This window comes from Ornithorhynchus anatinus, chromosome 3 (genome assembly GCF_004115215.2).
Source record: "Ornithorhynchus anatinus isolate Pmale09 chromosome 3, mOrnAna1.pri.v4, whole genome shotgun sequence".
In the NCBI taxonomy this organism is placed as follows: Eukaryota; Metazoa; Chordata; class Mammalia; order Monotremata; family Ornithorhynchidae; genus Ornithorhynchus; species Ornithorhynchus anatinus.
Window position 1 is genome coordinate 76,029,921 of NC_041730.1, and position 17,001 is coordinate 76,046,921.

A 17,001-nucleotide genomic window follows, 5' to 3' on the forward strand; every position below is an offset into this window, starting at 1 on the left:
CTCACTCTGGTCACATTCTCTGACCTACAATCCCTTTCTAATCTTCCCTCTGTCTGGATGTCCTACTTTGGGAGAAATTCTTTGGCAGCACGTGGTGCCAGGTGTGCTTGTAGAGGGCAGCAGCTGGTAGCAGACGAAAACCCCAGGGGAGTCACTCAGTCCAAGAGTCAGATGAACAAGTAGCTACTGAACCCCTCACCGCCCAGATGCCAGGAGCAATCTTGGGAACTCTTGGCAAATGCACTCTCACCTCTACAGACCTAAGTGACAAGGCCATTGGAGAGTTCAGCAGGGCTTAGATTCTCTGAACTCCATACCTTAATGGATTTTCAATAGGATCCCTTCTCCAAAAAGCTTTTCTTCCACATAATTAGAAAGCGGGGAAGAAAACTTGAACACAGTCTTCCCTACAGCGTATAAACAGCTTGTGGTCTGGGTGAGACATTCCAATAATGATATTCAGTCCTGACTGGTTTAAACAAAAAAAAAAAAGAAAATTGTGTGGATTTTCCTAGACACCACCCTACCGCCCCATACACACCCCATCAGTGATGCACAGGAAATTCCCTGCATCATCCTGTCAACTCAACACAAATTCAGAAGAAAAAATTTGATTCTTTTTTATGATCTGTGTGGTGCAATGTGGTCATCATAGCTGTTTGTCAAGTTCATGGAGGGATGAGCAAGAGTGATTGGCTCTGAGCACATAGGGTTGGAAGGTCTTTGCTGAAAAACCCATCTCCATGAATACCTAATTTTGCCTGTCAGGTTGATATAACAGGAAAACTGAGGACAGAATAAAAGCCCGGTGTGGCCAGGGATTATCTCTATTGCTGAATTGCACTTTCCGAGTGCTTAGTACAGTGCTCTGTGCACAGTAAATTCTCAAATACGATTAATTTTAGAAGGAAGACTGGTCCTCTTTTGTCATTTGAGGCAAAACATGAATTGTGGGAAATAAGCAGCAGGTTTGTGACAACAACCCCAGTTAATTCCACCAGACTACAGCTCTCCCCGTTTCCAAAGCACTCCTCCAGGAAGCCTTCTCTAATTCCCACCACCCCAAATAGCATTAATTCAATAACCATCCTTGGCACTTGGGTACTTATACCAACCTTTACAAGTACATTGATATAAAGATCAGTGAGCTACATTGTTCTTGGAATGTTGTGCTACTTATTTATTCATTTATTTCATCTTTCCATATTAAGATGCTTACTACATGCCAAGTAATGTGTTAGGTTCTCAGGCAGATCTTCAGGTCCGACACAGTCCTTATCCCACAGGGGGCTCTGAATCCAAAAGGTGGACAGAGTAGATTTTTCTTGTTTCTCCTCCTATTTATAAATAATTTATGTCTGCTTATCTTTTCCACTAGATTGTAAGCTCTGAGTCTTTTATACACCTTCCCTTCCCCCTACTAAATGCCTAATTCATGCTCTGCTCAAAAAAATAGTACTTGGGAAGATTATTGTAATAATAATAATAATAATAATAATTGTGGTATTTGTTAAGCATTCAATCTGTGCCAAACACTGTAATAAGCTCTAGTGTAAGTATTCGATATTCAACCCACCCTTAGCCCCGCAACACTTATATACAAATCCCTAATTTATTTCAGTGTCTGACTCCCCATCTAGACTGTAAACTTGTGGACAAGGAACATGTCTACCAACTCAATTGTACTGTACTCTCAAGTTCTTAGTACATTGCTCTGCACACAGTAAACACTCAAATACTACTAATTGATTGAAAGGGCAGATACAAAATAATCTGGTAGAACAAAGTTCCTTCACCACACTTGGTTGACAGTCTAAGGGGAAAGAACAGGCACTTTATCCTAATTTTACAGATAAGAAAACTGAGGCACAGAAGGTTAAGTGACTTGCCCAAGGTCACAGCAGGCAAGTGGCAGAGCTGGGATTAGAAGCCAGTTCCTCTATTTCCAGGCTGGCGCTCTTTCCACTAGGCATCACTGTTTCTCTGTCCTGCAGGCTTCACAGCTGGGCTATTGTTCACAGTGGGAGACTCCATCAGCTGACTATCAATATCACTGAATTTACAGATGTTAACTATCCTCAATATCCTAAATAATTTATTCAGTCAGAGCTGAAGCAGCTATATTATCTTACTGCTCATAACTGGTACAACCCGTGAAGGAAAAGTTATTGGGAGTTCCAGAAACACATCCTGCAATGTAAGCAGCTGGAGAGGCTTCTGGGACAGTTAAATCGAGAATAAACAAGCACTGGAAAACTCCCAGGACTCTCCCCTCAGCAGATAAGCTTGTGTCTCCGTATGGGGTCAGGGTGCTGTCCCCAGCCTGGTGGCTGACCTCACATTACTCTCCCACCAAATGGAAAACCATCCTTTAACCGGCCAGGTTTGCTGTACCCCACTGTTCCCCTCAGCCCTGAGGATTTAAACAAAGAACTTGACTGTCAACTGGGAAGACACCCAAAACCAGGCCCTGTATATTTAAAGAAAATGGTCTCTGATAATCAGTCAGATCCAAACAGCTAAGGCAAGCTTCTTGTGTGTAAACGCAAGAGGGAAGAGGTGTTGTATTTCAGCAATACCACAGGATTTAATCTAGGGGACATCCCTTTCCTGCAGACATGGGTCATTCCCTCCTACCCTACCTCAATGATATGGGGCTTGCTTACTCTTCTCTCTAGTGGCCAGGATGTCATTCAGACCTCTGACCTCCAACTGTTGACAGAGCCATCTGTAGATCCTTCCTGATGGCCGTAGCCCTCTAAAATCCAAACAAACCCAACAGAGCCAATTAAAAGGATTTACCACGGGGGTCACCCGTCCTCTGACTGAGCTGTCTTTACTTAGGATTGAATTTCTAAAAACTATAAACAGCTTTATAACTGTATTCCAAATAATAACAGTCTTCAAATGACCAGGGACTGAAATTACTAACCCACAGGGCTGCTTTGTAGGACTGATTAAAGTGCAGTCTGAAAGCCCTAGTGAGAGCTGTTATCTGAAAAGTACTGTTTAGTCAGAACAGATATGCTTCCAGTTGGACAATATTTCCTCAATTTGACTATGTAGCCAGATCATCCCAGTGCAGGTGTCGACGTTTAAAAATGGTTGCTGTGCCTTTTCCAAGGAGAACTGAGGTGACCCCTCTAGAAAGCTTGATCCTGGGAGTCAGAAGGACCTGAGTTCTAATCCCAGCTCCGCCACTTGTCTGCTGTGTGACTTCGAGCAAGTCACTTGATTTTTCTGTGCCTCATTTACCTCAACTGTAAAATGGGGATAAAGACCGTGAGCCCCATATGGGATGCAGACTATGACCAACTTGATTACTGTTTATCTACTCCAGTGCTTAGTAGAGTGACTGGCACAAAGTAATCACTTTACAAATGCCATCATTATTATTATTAGACTGGGAGCTCCTTGTGGGCAGGGAACATGTTATCAACTCTGTTGTACTGTACTTTCCCAAGTGCTTAGTAAAGTTCTCCACACACAGTAAATACTTAAGTACAATTAATTGATGGATTGACCCAGTGTCAAGTTCCTGGTGAGGACTACACCAGAAAAGCAGATTTATCTGACAGTTCCAGGTGTGTAGAATCACAGCGCCAGAGCCTGAAACCTCTAAGGCCTCCCTTGGTATCCCCAAAGAAGCCGAATGGAGAAATGAGAGTCAGAGGGAGTAAGGGAAGCCAAAGAGTGATGCTGGTCTCTAGAAGAATCATCAAAGTCAAAGTGGTGCCAGGGCAATCAGTAAAGTGCTCATCAGCTCCCCTAAATGTGGTGAGGGCTTAGCACCTGTGTCAAGTGTAAACAAAACCTGTTGTAGTTAGTTGCTGTGGTATTTATTAAGTGCTTACTGTGTACTAAGCACTATTCTAAGTGCTGTGGTTGATATAAAATAAACCTTTATATGAAAGTTTGTGTCTCAGGTGGGAGTCACAGTCTATATGGGTATAGACAGTCACATAGAACAGAACAGTGAAATACTAAACAAGAAATTGCAAAATCAATGTCGAAGATAACATTGTTGAAATAAGTAGTTGAACACCATACTTGGACAGGTGGGGAGGGAGAGGGAATTGGTGCTGGTACTTAAGTTTCTCATTATTCCACTCTCTGTTTTTGAATCCCTCTAGCCTCCCTAGTGGTTGGACAGTTTTCTTGTGTTTAACCCAAAGAAAGCATCTGCATTTTTATGGGATTTTTAAAAAAGTGATTATTGTACTAGGCTCTGTACTAAGCACTGGAATAGACACAAGCTAATCAGGTAACACACAGTCCATGCCTCATATGGGGCTCACAGTCTCAATCATGATTTTACAGATGAGGTAACTGAGGCAGAAAACTTAAGTGACTTGCCCAAGGTCACACAAGAGACAAGTGGTGGAGCCAACATCAGAACCCAGGGCCTTCTGATTCCCAGGACTGTGCTCTACCCCCTGGAACACCACCACCTCTCCAATGGACTCCCCATTTTCCTTCCTTGGAATTCAGCTACAGAAAGATGCTCTGGAAAATAGCCTGATATAGCTCTATTTGGCATCATTTGCCTCACACTCCTCAAATCCTTAAGAAATGTCAAGTTTCTGACATAAGTGACGAGTTTGGGATTCGTTATGTGCTTTTCTGTTTAAAACTATGTAATCTAAGACAGCGCAATAGAGTATGTGGACATCTCTGACAGTAGCTCACATATTTGTTGGGAAAGATCTCTTCCTTGATCTCCCGGACAAACAATAAATCAGAGTTTTAGTCTAAGATTTAGTAAGAGGCTTGGGGGTATGGAAGGCTAGGGATGTCACAGCACAATTTGGTGTTCTATGCCTTGGTTCTGGTAGCTGGAGATACCGCCAAGTCTGGATTTTCAGTGCTGCCCACATAGGTTGACCTGGAAGTGAAAGTAGAGAAGCAGCTTGGCCTAGAGGATAGAGAAGGGGCCTGGGAGTCATAAGGTCCTGGGCTCTAAACCTGGCTCCACCACTTGTCTGTTGTGAGACCTTGGGGGAAGTTGCTTCACTTCTGTGCCTCAGTTACCTCATCGGTACATAGAAAGCACTTAAATATCATAAAATAAAAGAATAATAGAATAAAGAAGAAAAGAATAAAGAAAAGAATAAAAGTCAGGGACGGTCAAGCAGTTGAGACTAGTGGCTCAGTTTATGGAGCTCCCACTATTTTCTCCATAATCCCAGATCAAGAATCATTTCTGGCCCCAAACTCTGACTCCCCATTCCAGCAGAATATAGACTTGAGGCAGATGGGCACTGAGACACAAAACCAAGAGTATGCAGTAAAGGAAGAGCGCCTCTCTCTCACACAAACACCCTCTCCCTATTTTTCCTCTACCACTCTAAGGGGAGACACACAAATTTTCAGTTAAAATACACCGAAGCAAAGCATTCAGGAGATGAACATTTCATTTGAGTGCAAAATGTTTCCACTTACTGCTTTTATTCATTCATTCAGTAGTATTTATGGACTTCATACTGGGTGCAGAGCATTATCCTGGTTGTTCAGGAAACCAGCATGGCTTAGTGAATAGAGCACGGACCTGGGAGTTAGAAGGACCTGCTCCACCACATGCCTACTGTGTCACCTTGGGCAAGTCACAACTTCTCTGTGCCTCAGTTACCTCATCTGTAAAATGGGGATAAGAGTGTGAGCCCCGTGTGCAACAGAGACTGTGTCCAACCTGATTAGTTATATCTACTTCAGCACTTAGAACAGTGTTCGGCACACAGAGGTGCTTAACCATAATAATAATATTGGTATTTGTTAAGCACTTTCTATGTGCAGAGCACTGTTCTAAGCACTGGGGTAGATACAGGGTAATCAGGTTGTCCCACGAGAGGCTCACAGTTAATCTCCATTTTACAGATGAGGTAAGTGAGGCACAGAGAAGTTAAGTGATTTGCCCGCAGTCACACAGCTGACAAGTGGCGGAGCCGGTATTCGAACCCATGACTTCTGACTCCCAAGTCCGGACTCTTTCCACTGAGCCTCGCTGCTTCAAGTGCTTAACAAGTACCATTATTATCAGTAAAAATAATAGACACAGTCCATGACCTAGAAAGTCCCAGGCTACTATCAAGATGAAATCACTCCCCTATGCTGGCTCCTTCAAGCATAACCAAGTATCCCCCATTCTACAAAATCCTCTCAACCTACCACACCAACTCACCTCCCATTCTTGTCCAGACTCCTCAAATGGGTTGACCACTGGCCACAACTTCCTCTCCAAAAATTCCTAGCTCTAGTTCTAATGCCTGTCTCCCCCACTAGATTATAAACTCCTTACAGGAAACTGTTGTACTCTCCCAAGGGCTTAGTAGAGTAAGCACTCAATACTACTGATTGATGATACACATGCAAAAAATGTGGGGACCTATTGGTGGAAGATGAAATTCCCCATTTAGGAGAGAACTGAGGTTGAGAGGTTAAGTAACCAATCGATTGTATTTATTGAGTGTTTACTGTGGGCAGAGCACTGTATTAAGTGCTTAAGTAAAGATAATCATGATGGTGGTATTTGTTTAGCACTTACTAGATGGCATTTCTCTGTGCAGATACAAAATCGGATATTATATAGGACAACTCTATACATATCACACATGGGGCTCAGTCAAAAGAGGAGTAAGAACAGGTATTTTATACCCATTTTAAAGATGACGAAATTAAGGCACAGAGAGGTTAAGTGATTTGCCCAAGGTCATAAAGCAAGCAAATGGTAGAGCCAGGACCAGAATCTGGGTTGAATGATTCCCAGACCCGTGTTCTTCCCATCAGCCCACACTGCCTCCCTGAAATGAGTTGTCCACAATCACCTAGCAGGCCCGGGGGTACGGCTGGCACTAAAACCCAAGTCTCTTGGATTTCCAGACTCATTCTCTTGACACTTATTCAGGTAAAGGACTTTTTCCATTTCCTTCCAAAAACTTTTTCTCAAGGGGAAAAATAATTTCATACTCATTTAAAATTGCTTCAGATGTGAAGTAGACAACTATATGTTTTTTGGTTCTTTCATACAGACACTAGCCTGAGGGCCAAAGAGGTAGTTACATTAATTACTGAGCAAACACTTGCAGAAGGCCCGGGTTGTTTTCAATTCCTTCTGATGCAGAAACAAGGGATTAGCTACAAATTACATGATGTGATAAATCATTTTCCTTTGATCAAGGTTGATCAAGGGTAAACACTGCCAAGGGTTTTGCCTAGCTTAAGTAACTCCAACAAAAATACTTTTTTCTTAGCTTTTTGAAGATAACCAGAGGCTTACTGATACAGCCAAAGAGATATTCAGGGCCTTTCTCCTCTGACTGTACATAAGCAGATATTCCAAATATTCTGCAGCAAATAGGCCTAGGGAAAGAGTGAGTGGGATCTCCAAAATGGGAGTTGGAATGGGAAATGGAATGTTGGGAGAGGAGGCAGAAGAGGGGAGGATAGGGCATGTAGAAAAGAATCCTGGTACATTAGCATCTCAGACATGGTGTCCACAGAACTGGGTCATTTGCCTTCAAATAGTGAATATAAAGGGGAACTGGACTACGAGTTTTCTATTTCTCAGTCTTCTCTCCCCCCCCCCCCCCCCCAATGGTATTTGTTAAGTGTGGACTACGTTCCAGGCACTGTAGTAAATGCTAAAGTAAAAACAAGATAATCAGGTTGGACACAGAACCTATCCTACATGGGGCTCATAGTCTAAGTATGAAAAAGTAGAATTGAATACTCATTTTACAGATAGGATAACTGAAGCAGAACTGGAATGGCTCAGAGCAAAAATGTTCCTGTCAGAAAGTGGCCTATCACCTGAGTCCTACAGGGTCTGATGCTCTTCCTCCACTCAGGGAGACAAAAAAAAAAAAGACCACTCATCCCAGTGCTATCTCCCTAACACTTCTCTTAAACAGCCCTGATCTTGACCTTCTTGTTTAGAACTGCACCACTGGAATCTGGGCTTTCCTGATATTAATGTGCAATACAGGCTGTTCAGAATGACTGTTCCAGTATCTCCATGTCACACTGGAATAGACAATGTGGGAGTACCCAGCCTAAGATCTTTGCTCCTCACATCTGGGACTCAAACTCTCTCTTTTACAAATCAGAGCAGGCAAGAGGGAGCAAGAAACAGGCTTCATAGAGACCAGAAATTACACAGGGAGGACAGCATTCCCTCCCCGCTCCCGGTCTTGGAAAGGGGGACTGGAACCCTAAGCTCTCCTTGGGAAAGGTCATGTAGAGAGGACTCCCCCACTTTTCCTTCAGGGAATCACTGTGCCTTTCCTTTGCAGGGTGGGTAGAAAGAAGAGTCAGTCATTCTACCAGAGGGCCCAGCCCCTACCATGCAATGCCACAATTCTCTTAGTGGATAGAGCACAGACTTGGTAGTCAGAAGGTCATGGGTTCTAATCCCAGCTCTACCACTTGCCTTCTGTGGGACTTCAGGCAAGTCACTTCACTTCTCTGTCCCTCAGTTCTCTCATCTGTAAAATGGGGAAAGAGACTGTAAGCCCCACATGGGACAGGGACTGTGCCCATCCCGATTTGCTTGTATTCAACCCCAGCACTTAGTATGGTGCCTGCACAAAGTAGGCACTCAACAATGACCATTCCCGCACTGGCCACCACAGAGGGGAAGACCCATCCCGTCAAGGCAAGACAGACAGAAGGTGGGGCTGCAGTTACATGTAACAAATGTGAGGCCTGTGGGAAAGTAGTAACTGTTGAACTAGGGACAATCCTGCCAGATGAATCAGTCAATGGTATTTGACCTCCCTCCCATTTTTTTTTTTAATATTTGTTAAGTGCTTACTATGTGTTGGGCACTGTACTAAACACTGGGGTAGATACAAGCTAATTTGGTTGGACATAGTACATGTCCCATGTTTTAATCCATATTTCACAGATGAGAAAACAGACCCAGAGAATAATAATAATGCTGGTATTTGTTAAGTGCTTACTAGTATTTGTTAAGTGCTTACTACGTGCCAAGCACTGTTCTAAGCACTGGGATAGATACAAGGTAATTAGGTTGTCCCACATGGGCGCTCACAGTCTTAATCCCCATTTTCAGATGAGGTAACAGGCACAGAGAAGTTAAGTGACCTGCCCAAAGTCACACAGCTGACAAGTGGCAGAGCTGGGATTAGAACCTACGACCTCTGACTCCCAAGCCCGTGCTCTTCCCGCTAAGCCATGCTGCTTCTCAGAGAAGTTAAGTGTCTTGCCTAAAATCACACAGCAGACGTGTGGTGGTGCCAGAATTATAATCCAGGTCCTCTGACTCCCAGGCCTGTTGCTTACTGTAGGCAGAGATCACTACATACTAAGTGCTTGGGATAGTACAACAGAGTTATAATCATTATCAATAGTATTTATTGAATACTTTGTGCAGAGTACTGTGCTAAGCATTTGGGAGAATAGATAACATAGCTGGTGGACACCTTTTCTGCCTACAAGAAATTTACAGTCCCATGGGTGAGGCAGACATTAAAATAAATTAGGAGAAGCAGCGTGGCTCAGTGGAAAGAGCACGGGCTTTGGAGTCAGGGCTCATGAGTTCGAATCCCAGCTCTGCCACTTGTCGGCTGTGTGACTGTGGGCGAGTCACTTAACTTCTCTGTGCCTCAGTTCCCTCATCTGTAAAATGGGGATTAAGACTGTGAGCCCCACGTGGGACGACCTGATTCCCCTATGTCTACCCCAGCGCTTAGAACAGTGCTCGGCACATAGTAAGCGCTTAACAAATACCAACATTAAATTATAGATCTATACATAAGTGCCGGACTGAAGGTCAGGTGAATAGCAAGTCCTTAAAGGGTATAAATCCTAGTGCTTAAAAAGATTACAAATCCAAGTCCATAGGCAATGCAGAAAGGAGAGGGAGTAGAGGAGAGTAGAGGCTTAGTCAAGAAAGGCTTCTTGGAGATGCGATTTTAATAAGGCTTTGAAGGTGGGGAGAGTGGTGGTCTGTCGGATATAAATGGGGAAGGTGTGTCAGGCCAGAGGGTCTAAAGCGAGATAGATGAGGTACAAATAAGTAGGTTGGTGTTAGAGGAGCGAAGAGAGAGGGCTGGATTGTAGTACGAAATCAGTGAGGTCAGGGGATTGACGCAGAGGTGGTTGGGCAACCACTGGAGGTGCTAGAGGAGAGGGAAAGCATGGATTAAATGTTTTTTAGAAATATGATCTGAGCAACAGAGGAAGTATGAACTGAAGTAGGGAAAGCTAGGAGACAGGGAGGTCAGTGAGGATGCAATAGTCAAGATCAGATAGGAAAAGTGCTTGAATCAGGGTAGTAGCAGTTTGGATGGAAAGGAAAGGGCAGATTTTAGTGATGTTGTAAAGTGTATTTGATAGGATTTGGTGGGATTTGGTGTTAAAAATTGAATATGTAAATTGAATGAGGGATATGAATTGAGGATTAATTTGCTAAATTCTATTTATTGAAGGTTAACTGTAGGCAGAGCACTGTACTAAGCACTTGGTAGAATACAACAATAAACAGACATTCCCTGCCCACAGTGAGCTTACAGTTTGAGCAGGTGGGAGACAGACACTAATATGCATAAATTACAGATTTGTACATAAGTGCTGTGGAGCTGGGAGTGGGGAAGAACAAAGGGAACAAGTCAGGGCAACACAGAAGGGAGTGTAAAAAGAGGAAAGGAGGCTTAGGGAAGGCCTCTCGGGAATGGGGCTCAGTCTTATTCCTCATTTTACAGATGAGGTAACTGAGGCACAGAGAAGTGAATGACTCACCCAAGGTTACACAGCAGACAAGTGACAGAGCAGGATTAGAACCCATGACCTTCAGACTCCCAGGCCCAGGCTTTAGCCACTGCACCATGAGGGGAGGGGGAAGAGGAGAGAATATCTGTCTGTCAGATTTGAGGAGGGAAGGCATTCCAGGCCAGAGATAAGGCGTTAGTGAAGGATCAGCGGCGAGATAGATGAGATCAAGGCACAGTGTGGAGGATAGCATTAGAGGAGCAAAGTGTGCAGGCTGGGTTGTAGGAGGAGAGAATAGCTAGGTGAGGTACAAGGGGCCAAACCAATTGAGTGCTTTAAGCCAATGAGGAGGAGTTTTTGCTTGATGCCGAGGTGGATGGGCAACCACTAGAGGGTTTTCTTTGAGGAAAATGCCAAGGTGATGAGCTATGAGATAAGAAGGATGATGGTGCTGGGAAAGTTGAGGACGACAGACCGTCACCAATTCCTGTCGGCCTCACCTTCACAACACTGCTAAAATCTGTCCTCTCCATCCAAACCATCACAACATTAGTACAATCACTTATCCTATCCTGCCTAGATTACTGCATCAGCTTTCTCGCTGACCTCCCTCTCCCACTCCTGCCCATACTTCACTCCGCTGTCCGGATTATCTTTCTACGGAAACGTTCAGGGCATGTCACCTGCCTCCTCAAAATTCTCCAGTTGTTTCCCATCCACCTCCATATCAAACAAAAAGTCTTCACTGTTGGCTTTAAAGCTCTCCATCACCTTGTCCCTTCTTACCTCACTTCCCTTCGCTCCTTCTACAACCCAGCCTGCACATTTCGCTCCTATGGTGATAGCCTTCTCACTGTGCCTTGATCTCACCTGCCTTGCTGCCGACCCCTGGCCCATGTCCTACCTCTGGCCTGGAATGCCCTCACTCCTCAAATCCACCAAACAATTACTCTCCGCCCCCCCAAAGCCTTACGAAGGCACATCTATAAGAGGCCTTCCCAGACTAACCCCTCACTTTTCCTCATCTCCCACTCCCTTCTGTGTCACCCTGACTCACTCCCTTGGCTCTTCCCTCTTCTCCCCACTCCATAGCACTTATTTTATTTATTTATATTGATGTCTGTTTACGTTTATTGATGTCTGTCTCCCCTCACTCTAGACTGTGAGCTCGCTGTGGGCACAGATTGTCTCTATTACCGTATTGTACTTTCCCAAGAGCTTAGTACAGTGCTCTGCACATAGTAAGCACTCAATAAATACGACTGAATGAGAAGATGAGGAGTTCTGTTCAGTACAAGTTTGAGGTGTCAAAGGGACATAAGCACTTAGTACAGTGCTCTGAGCTCAATAAATATGATTGGATGAATGACAACCAAGTAGTGATGTCCTGAGGTCAGGAGGAATTATGAGACTGCAAATAGGCAAGAGGTCAGGGATGGAGAAGTTGAATTGGGAGTCATCCACATAAAGATAGTAGTTGAAGCTATGGGAGAAAAAGAGTTCTCTGAAAGAGTAGGTGTAGATGGAGAATAGAAGGGGACCCAGAAGTGAGCCTTGAGGGACTCCCAGTTTGACAGTGGGAGGCAGAAGAGGAGCCCATGAAAGAAATTGAGAATGAGTGGCCAGAGGGACAGAACCACCACCACATGAGGAAAATGTTAGAGAAGCCAAGGTTGGATTGGATAATGTTTCCAAGAGAAGGTGGGGTCCAGAGTGTCAAAGGCAGCTGAGGGGTCAAAGAGTATTAGGTTGGGGTAGAGGACATTGGATTTGACAAGGAGGTGAGTGGTGATCTTCTGAAGGGGTCAGAAGCCAGATTGGAGGGAGTCAAGGAGGGGAGGAGGGGAGGTGGAGGCAGTAGGTGTGAACATTTCACTCAAGAGTTTTGGAAATTAATTGTAGGAGGAAGATGAGGTAATAACTAGAGGGAGCCATGTGGCCTAGGGAGGGTTGCTTAGGATAAGACAGGGATACAGGAGCATGTTTGAGAACAGTGGCGAAGAAAGTGAAGGTTGGAGGTGGCATTCAGGAAGGGATGAAGGGAAGGGCCAAGTGTTTTGATGGGATGTGAAGGGATGGGATCAAAGGCATAGGTAAAAGGGGTAGATGTGGAGGGGAGGTGGGAGATCTCTTGAGATACTGCTGGGAAAGTTAGGAGTGTCAAAGAGAGCACAGGAGGTAGAAGGGACTTGCAAGGAGCAGGACAGATTTTAGAAAGATCATTCCTGATGGTTTCCATTTTCTTAATAAAGTACATAACCAAGTCACTACGGGAAAAAGATGAGAGTGAGGATGGATAGAGGAGGTTTGAAGAGGGAGTTAAATATCTGAAACAGCTGGTGTGGACAATGGGCACTGGAGTCAACGATGGAGAAATAATGTTACCCAGTGGAAGAAAGGGCAGAGTTAAAGCAGGCGATGGAGAAGCAGCATGTCAGTGGAAAGAGCACAGGCTTGGGAGTGAGAGGTCATGGGTTCCAATCATGACTCCACCACTTAACAGCTGTGTGACTTTGGGCAAGTCAATTTCTCTGTGCCTCAATTACCACATCTAAAATGGGGATTAAGATTGAGTCCCACGTGGGGCAACCTGATTACCTTGTATCTACTCCAGCACTTAGAATAGTGATTGGCGCATAGTAAGTGCTTAACAAATACCATCATTATTAAATTCAGTCTAATGTCTGGATTTCTAGACAAGTTAGAGGCCTGTCTTGCTTCCTTTATTCATCTCTCCTCCCAGCCCCACAGCACTTTTCCACATCTGTCATTTCTTTATGTATATGTATAGTTATGTCTGTCTCACCCCTCTAGACTAAGCTCACTGTGGGCAGGGAATGTGTTTATTATAATATTGTATTCTCCCAAGCCCTTTAGTACAGTGCTCTGCACTCATTAAGTGCTAAATAAAAATGATGGAATAAATGACCTTCCTCCCAAAGTTCTCCACAGCTCATGCACTGGAGCAGAGGAAGTCAACTCGAAGTGATTCAGGGCTGCAAGTTAGTGGTATGAGACTGGCATGGGAATAGGGGAATGAAAGAATTGAGTTCATTGGAGAGGGTGGTGTTGGGGGCATCCTATAATAAGAGGCTCTACTTTGTAAAGAGAACTGTACTAAGCACTTGGGAGAAAGCAGTAAGAGATAGAGTTGGAAGACACATTGCTTGCCCACAAGGAACTTACAGTCTAAAGCAGCAGTGAAAAAAATTGGTAACTTTCTCTTATGGAAATGTACTGCAGCTCTTACTCTTAATGCTACTGTTCATTTATTGCTTTTATCTAATTTCTTTCCTTGTGTCTCAGACCAATCATCCTTCACCTAAGATCTAGCTCACTGGGAGCCAGGAACTGTGTATTTCAATAGCCTTGGCCCTTTCCCAAACATAATATATTGCTTTGCATAAGCGCCCAGCAAATGAAATTCCTTAATGTTACAGCTTTTTTGCATTTATTGAATATTTTGGCAACCAAACATGGAGCATTTCCCCAGTCAAATCACAGAAAGGGACAAAACTACTTCCAGTTTTGTGGTCAGTTGAGAAGATTCTGCCGTGAAATAAATCACAGAATCACAACTACATACAGAAATAAATCTGAGGATGAACAAACTAGGTAGGGGACTTAAAATGGGATAAACCACTTTTGTCTACTTTAGGGATGACAAGGTTCTTCTTAGTGACCAAGACTGTTGTAAAAGGTGCTTTGGACAGTGGAAACAAAATATTGTTACCCATTTCTTCCTCCCCACCATCTTGATTGTAAACACACACACACACACACACACACCCCCTCCCTCCCCTCCCCATTCATTCATTCTAGGAACAACTTTGCTTAAAAAAAAAAAAACCACACACACTAAAACACCCCCCAAATAAAACCCTCACTCTTGAACCTTCCAAATTTCAATAATGTAGAAATTACTCCTAAAAAGATACTTATGTTTACCCAGGTAAAAATGGGAGTTCAATTCCCATTATCCTACTTTGGAATATCCTCCCTCCACTCTCTCCCATGCTGCCGTTGCCCATCATAGGTGAGTTCTGACTTGCAGCAGATTGCTTTCCACTCTCTAGCCGCTGTCCAAGCTAGGAATGGAATAGGTATGCCTCTGCTTGACTCTCCCTCCAGGAGATGAAACTGGTAGAGTACTGGAAACTCTCCAGGTGCGACCTTGAGTGGGGAAGCACTTAATATTTTTAAAAAAGGGATGGATCTTTTTCTTTAAAAACAGAAAAAGAAAAAAGCCCATGTCTATTGACTATCTGGTCTATTGCTCTCTTCAACAGGCCATATTGCCTCACTTATCCTCAGTTTCTCATATGCTATGTCCTAAGGTAATCCTGGGTTACCCACCACCTCAAAGCCAAATGCTATCTTGTGACTGTCTGAGCCATCAAGGCAGAACTCAGAAGTGTGGGTGGGATACCACCCCCACAAAACTGCTAGATTGACATGCCAAGCCAGGAATACAGAAGGTGTCCCTCACCCCTGTCAATCAAATTAGTTATGGGGGAGCGGGGAGGACGGATATTGGATAAACTCAGGCCAGAAGCTGTAATGGCCTAGGAGCAGAGGTGATAAATACATGCAGCCTTCTGTGACCTTCTGTGTCAAGATCGAGACTTGCAGCAGCTGGCTGCAGGTCACCTCTGCCCAGAGTGTGAGATGCCCATTCTGTATGCATCAAGTGACGAGCCATGGGATGGGTGAGTGTCCCATCCAGCTGAATGCTCATAGGGCTGGAAGCCAGGTGCTTCACCATGGGTGTGTTATGTGTAAGTGTATTCCTCCCAAGAGGGAAATGCTCATGGGTGGGAACTAGCCGCCTCACCACATGCGAACAAACCATAAATGAATTCCTCCTGGGTGGGACCTGGGTGTTTTTGCCATGCACGAGTAATACAAGTATATTCCTCCTGATAGGGAAGTTTTAATGTCATTAAATAATTCAATTCACTACGCTCAAAATAATCAAGTAATTCAATTTGCCTCATGAAGTAAATTTTGTATAAAACTCAGCCTTTCTGTCCCCGATCTCTCTCTCTCTCTGTCATACCTATTTCTGAAAAAACCCATCCCCAGGCGAGGAGTGACAAATGTAAAATTAGGGAATATGCAGAATGCAAGCTCTATGTGGGACAAGAACTTGGTCCAATTTGACAATTTTTATTTAGCACAGTTACATGGTGAAGAAATGTTATTAGTATAGTGATGTTCAATTGGGAGCTGGCTGCATAAATGTACATAGTGTAAAAACTTCTTTTTTTAAATTGTGAAAAACTGTAAAGCCAGAAGTCATCTGAGATGATAAAACTGGCAGTCCCATACATCAGATACTTAACTGGAAATATTTTAAAAATCAAAGAATAAAAATGACATCTTAAAGCACAGAGCAAGAAATCCTAGTTTATTTGTATTTGAGCACTTACTGTGTGCAGAACACTGTACTAAGCACTTGGGAAAATACAACAATAAACAGTGGCATTCCCTGCCCAGAGTGAGCTCACAGTCTAGAGCGACCTAATTGAGCTGTTTTGAGATTTGTAAAGCTCTAATGTGAATGAATAATAAATAGCATTGGGTAAATCAAATCATCTTTCTCGATAGCCTCCCACCTGCCTTTAAAGGAATATTGAACTCTAGATCAATTCACGGATGGGGAAAACGCCTGGCCGTCATTTCACCAACATCACTTAAATGGCGATTGATACTCACTGGGTTGATCAGGCTCTTTCTATGACACTGGGTGAGGGGAGGTGGAGGGGGGTAATCAATCAGTACTATTTATCTATTGAGGGCTTACTGTATGCTAGTGTCTTGCCTCTCCCAGGACAAGAGTGGAGGGAGCATTTAGTAGTTAGAGTAAATATGTGGGATCAGTATTTGGTGGGAGTGTTGAGCACATTGAGAGAGTAGCATTTCGGGGAGGGTGAGAGAGGTCCTGAATGTGGGGTCTCGACCACATGAGTGGCCCCTTCTGGTTCACCAACTTGCTGATTTTCTACTATAAACAGCCATCTGCTCACCGTACCTCGATCTCATCTGGCTTGCCACCGAAACCTAGCCCACGATCTCCCTCTAGCCCGGCACTTCCTCCCCATTCAGATACGCCCTACCACCACTCTCTCTCCCCACCTTCAAAGTCTTACTAAAATCCAATCCTCTACAAGAGAACTTCCCCAACTAAGTCTCATCTCCCTTACTCCCTCTCTTTTCTGCATCACCTAAGCACTTGGATGTGTACTCTTTAAGCCCTTGATATTCATCCCA

The 17,001-nt window shown here is 43.9% G+C and overlaps 1 protein-coding gene and 1 non-coding gene across 2 annotated transcripts in view; both read right to left on the reverse strand.

The window, feature by feature from the left end:
* Positions 1-17,001, reverse strand: part of ADAMTS12 (ADAM metallopeptidase with thrombospondin type 1 motif 12) — a 318,713-nt gene that overhangs the window by 211,091 nt on the left and 90,621 nt on the right. The window lies entirely within an intron of this gene.
* LOC114810505 lies at positions 14,775-14,912 on the reverse strand. The gene has a single exon (XR_003758204.1). It is a non-coding gene; the product is annotated as a small nucleolar RNA SNORA7 (small nucleolar RNA).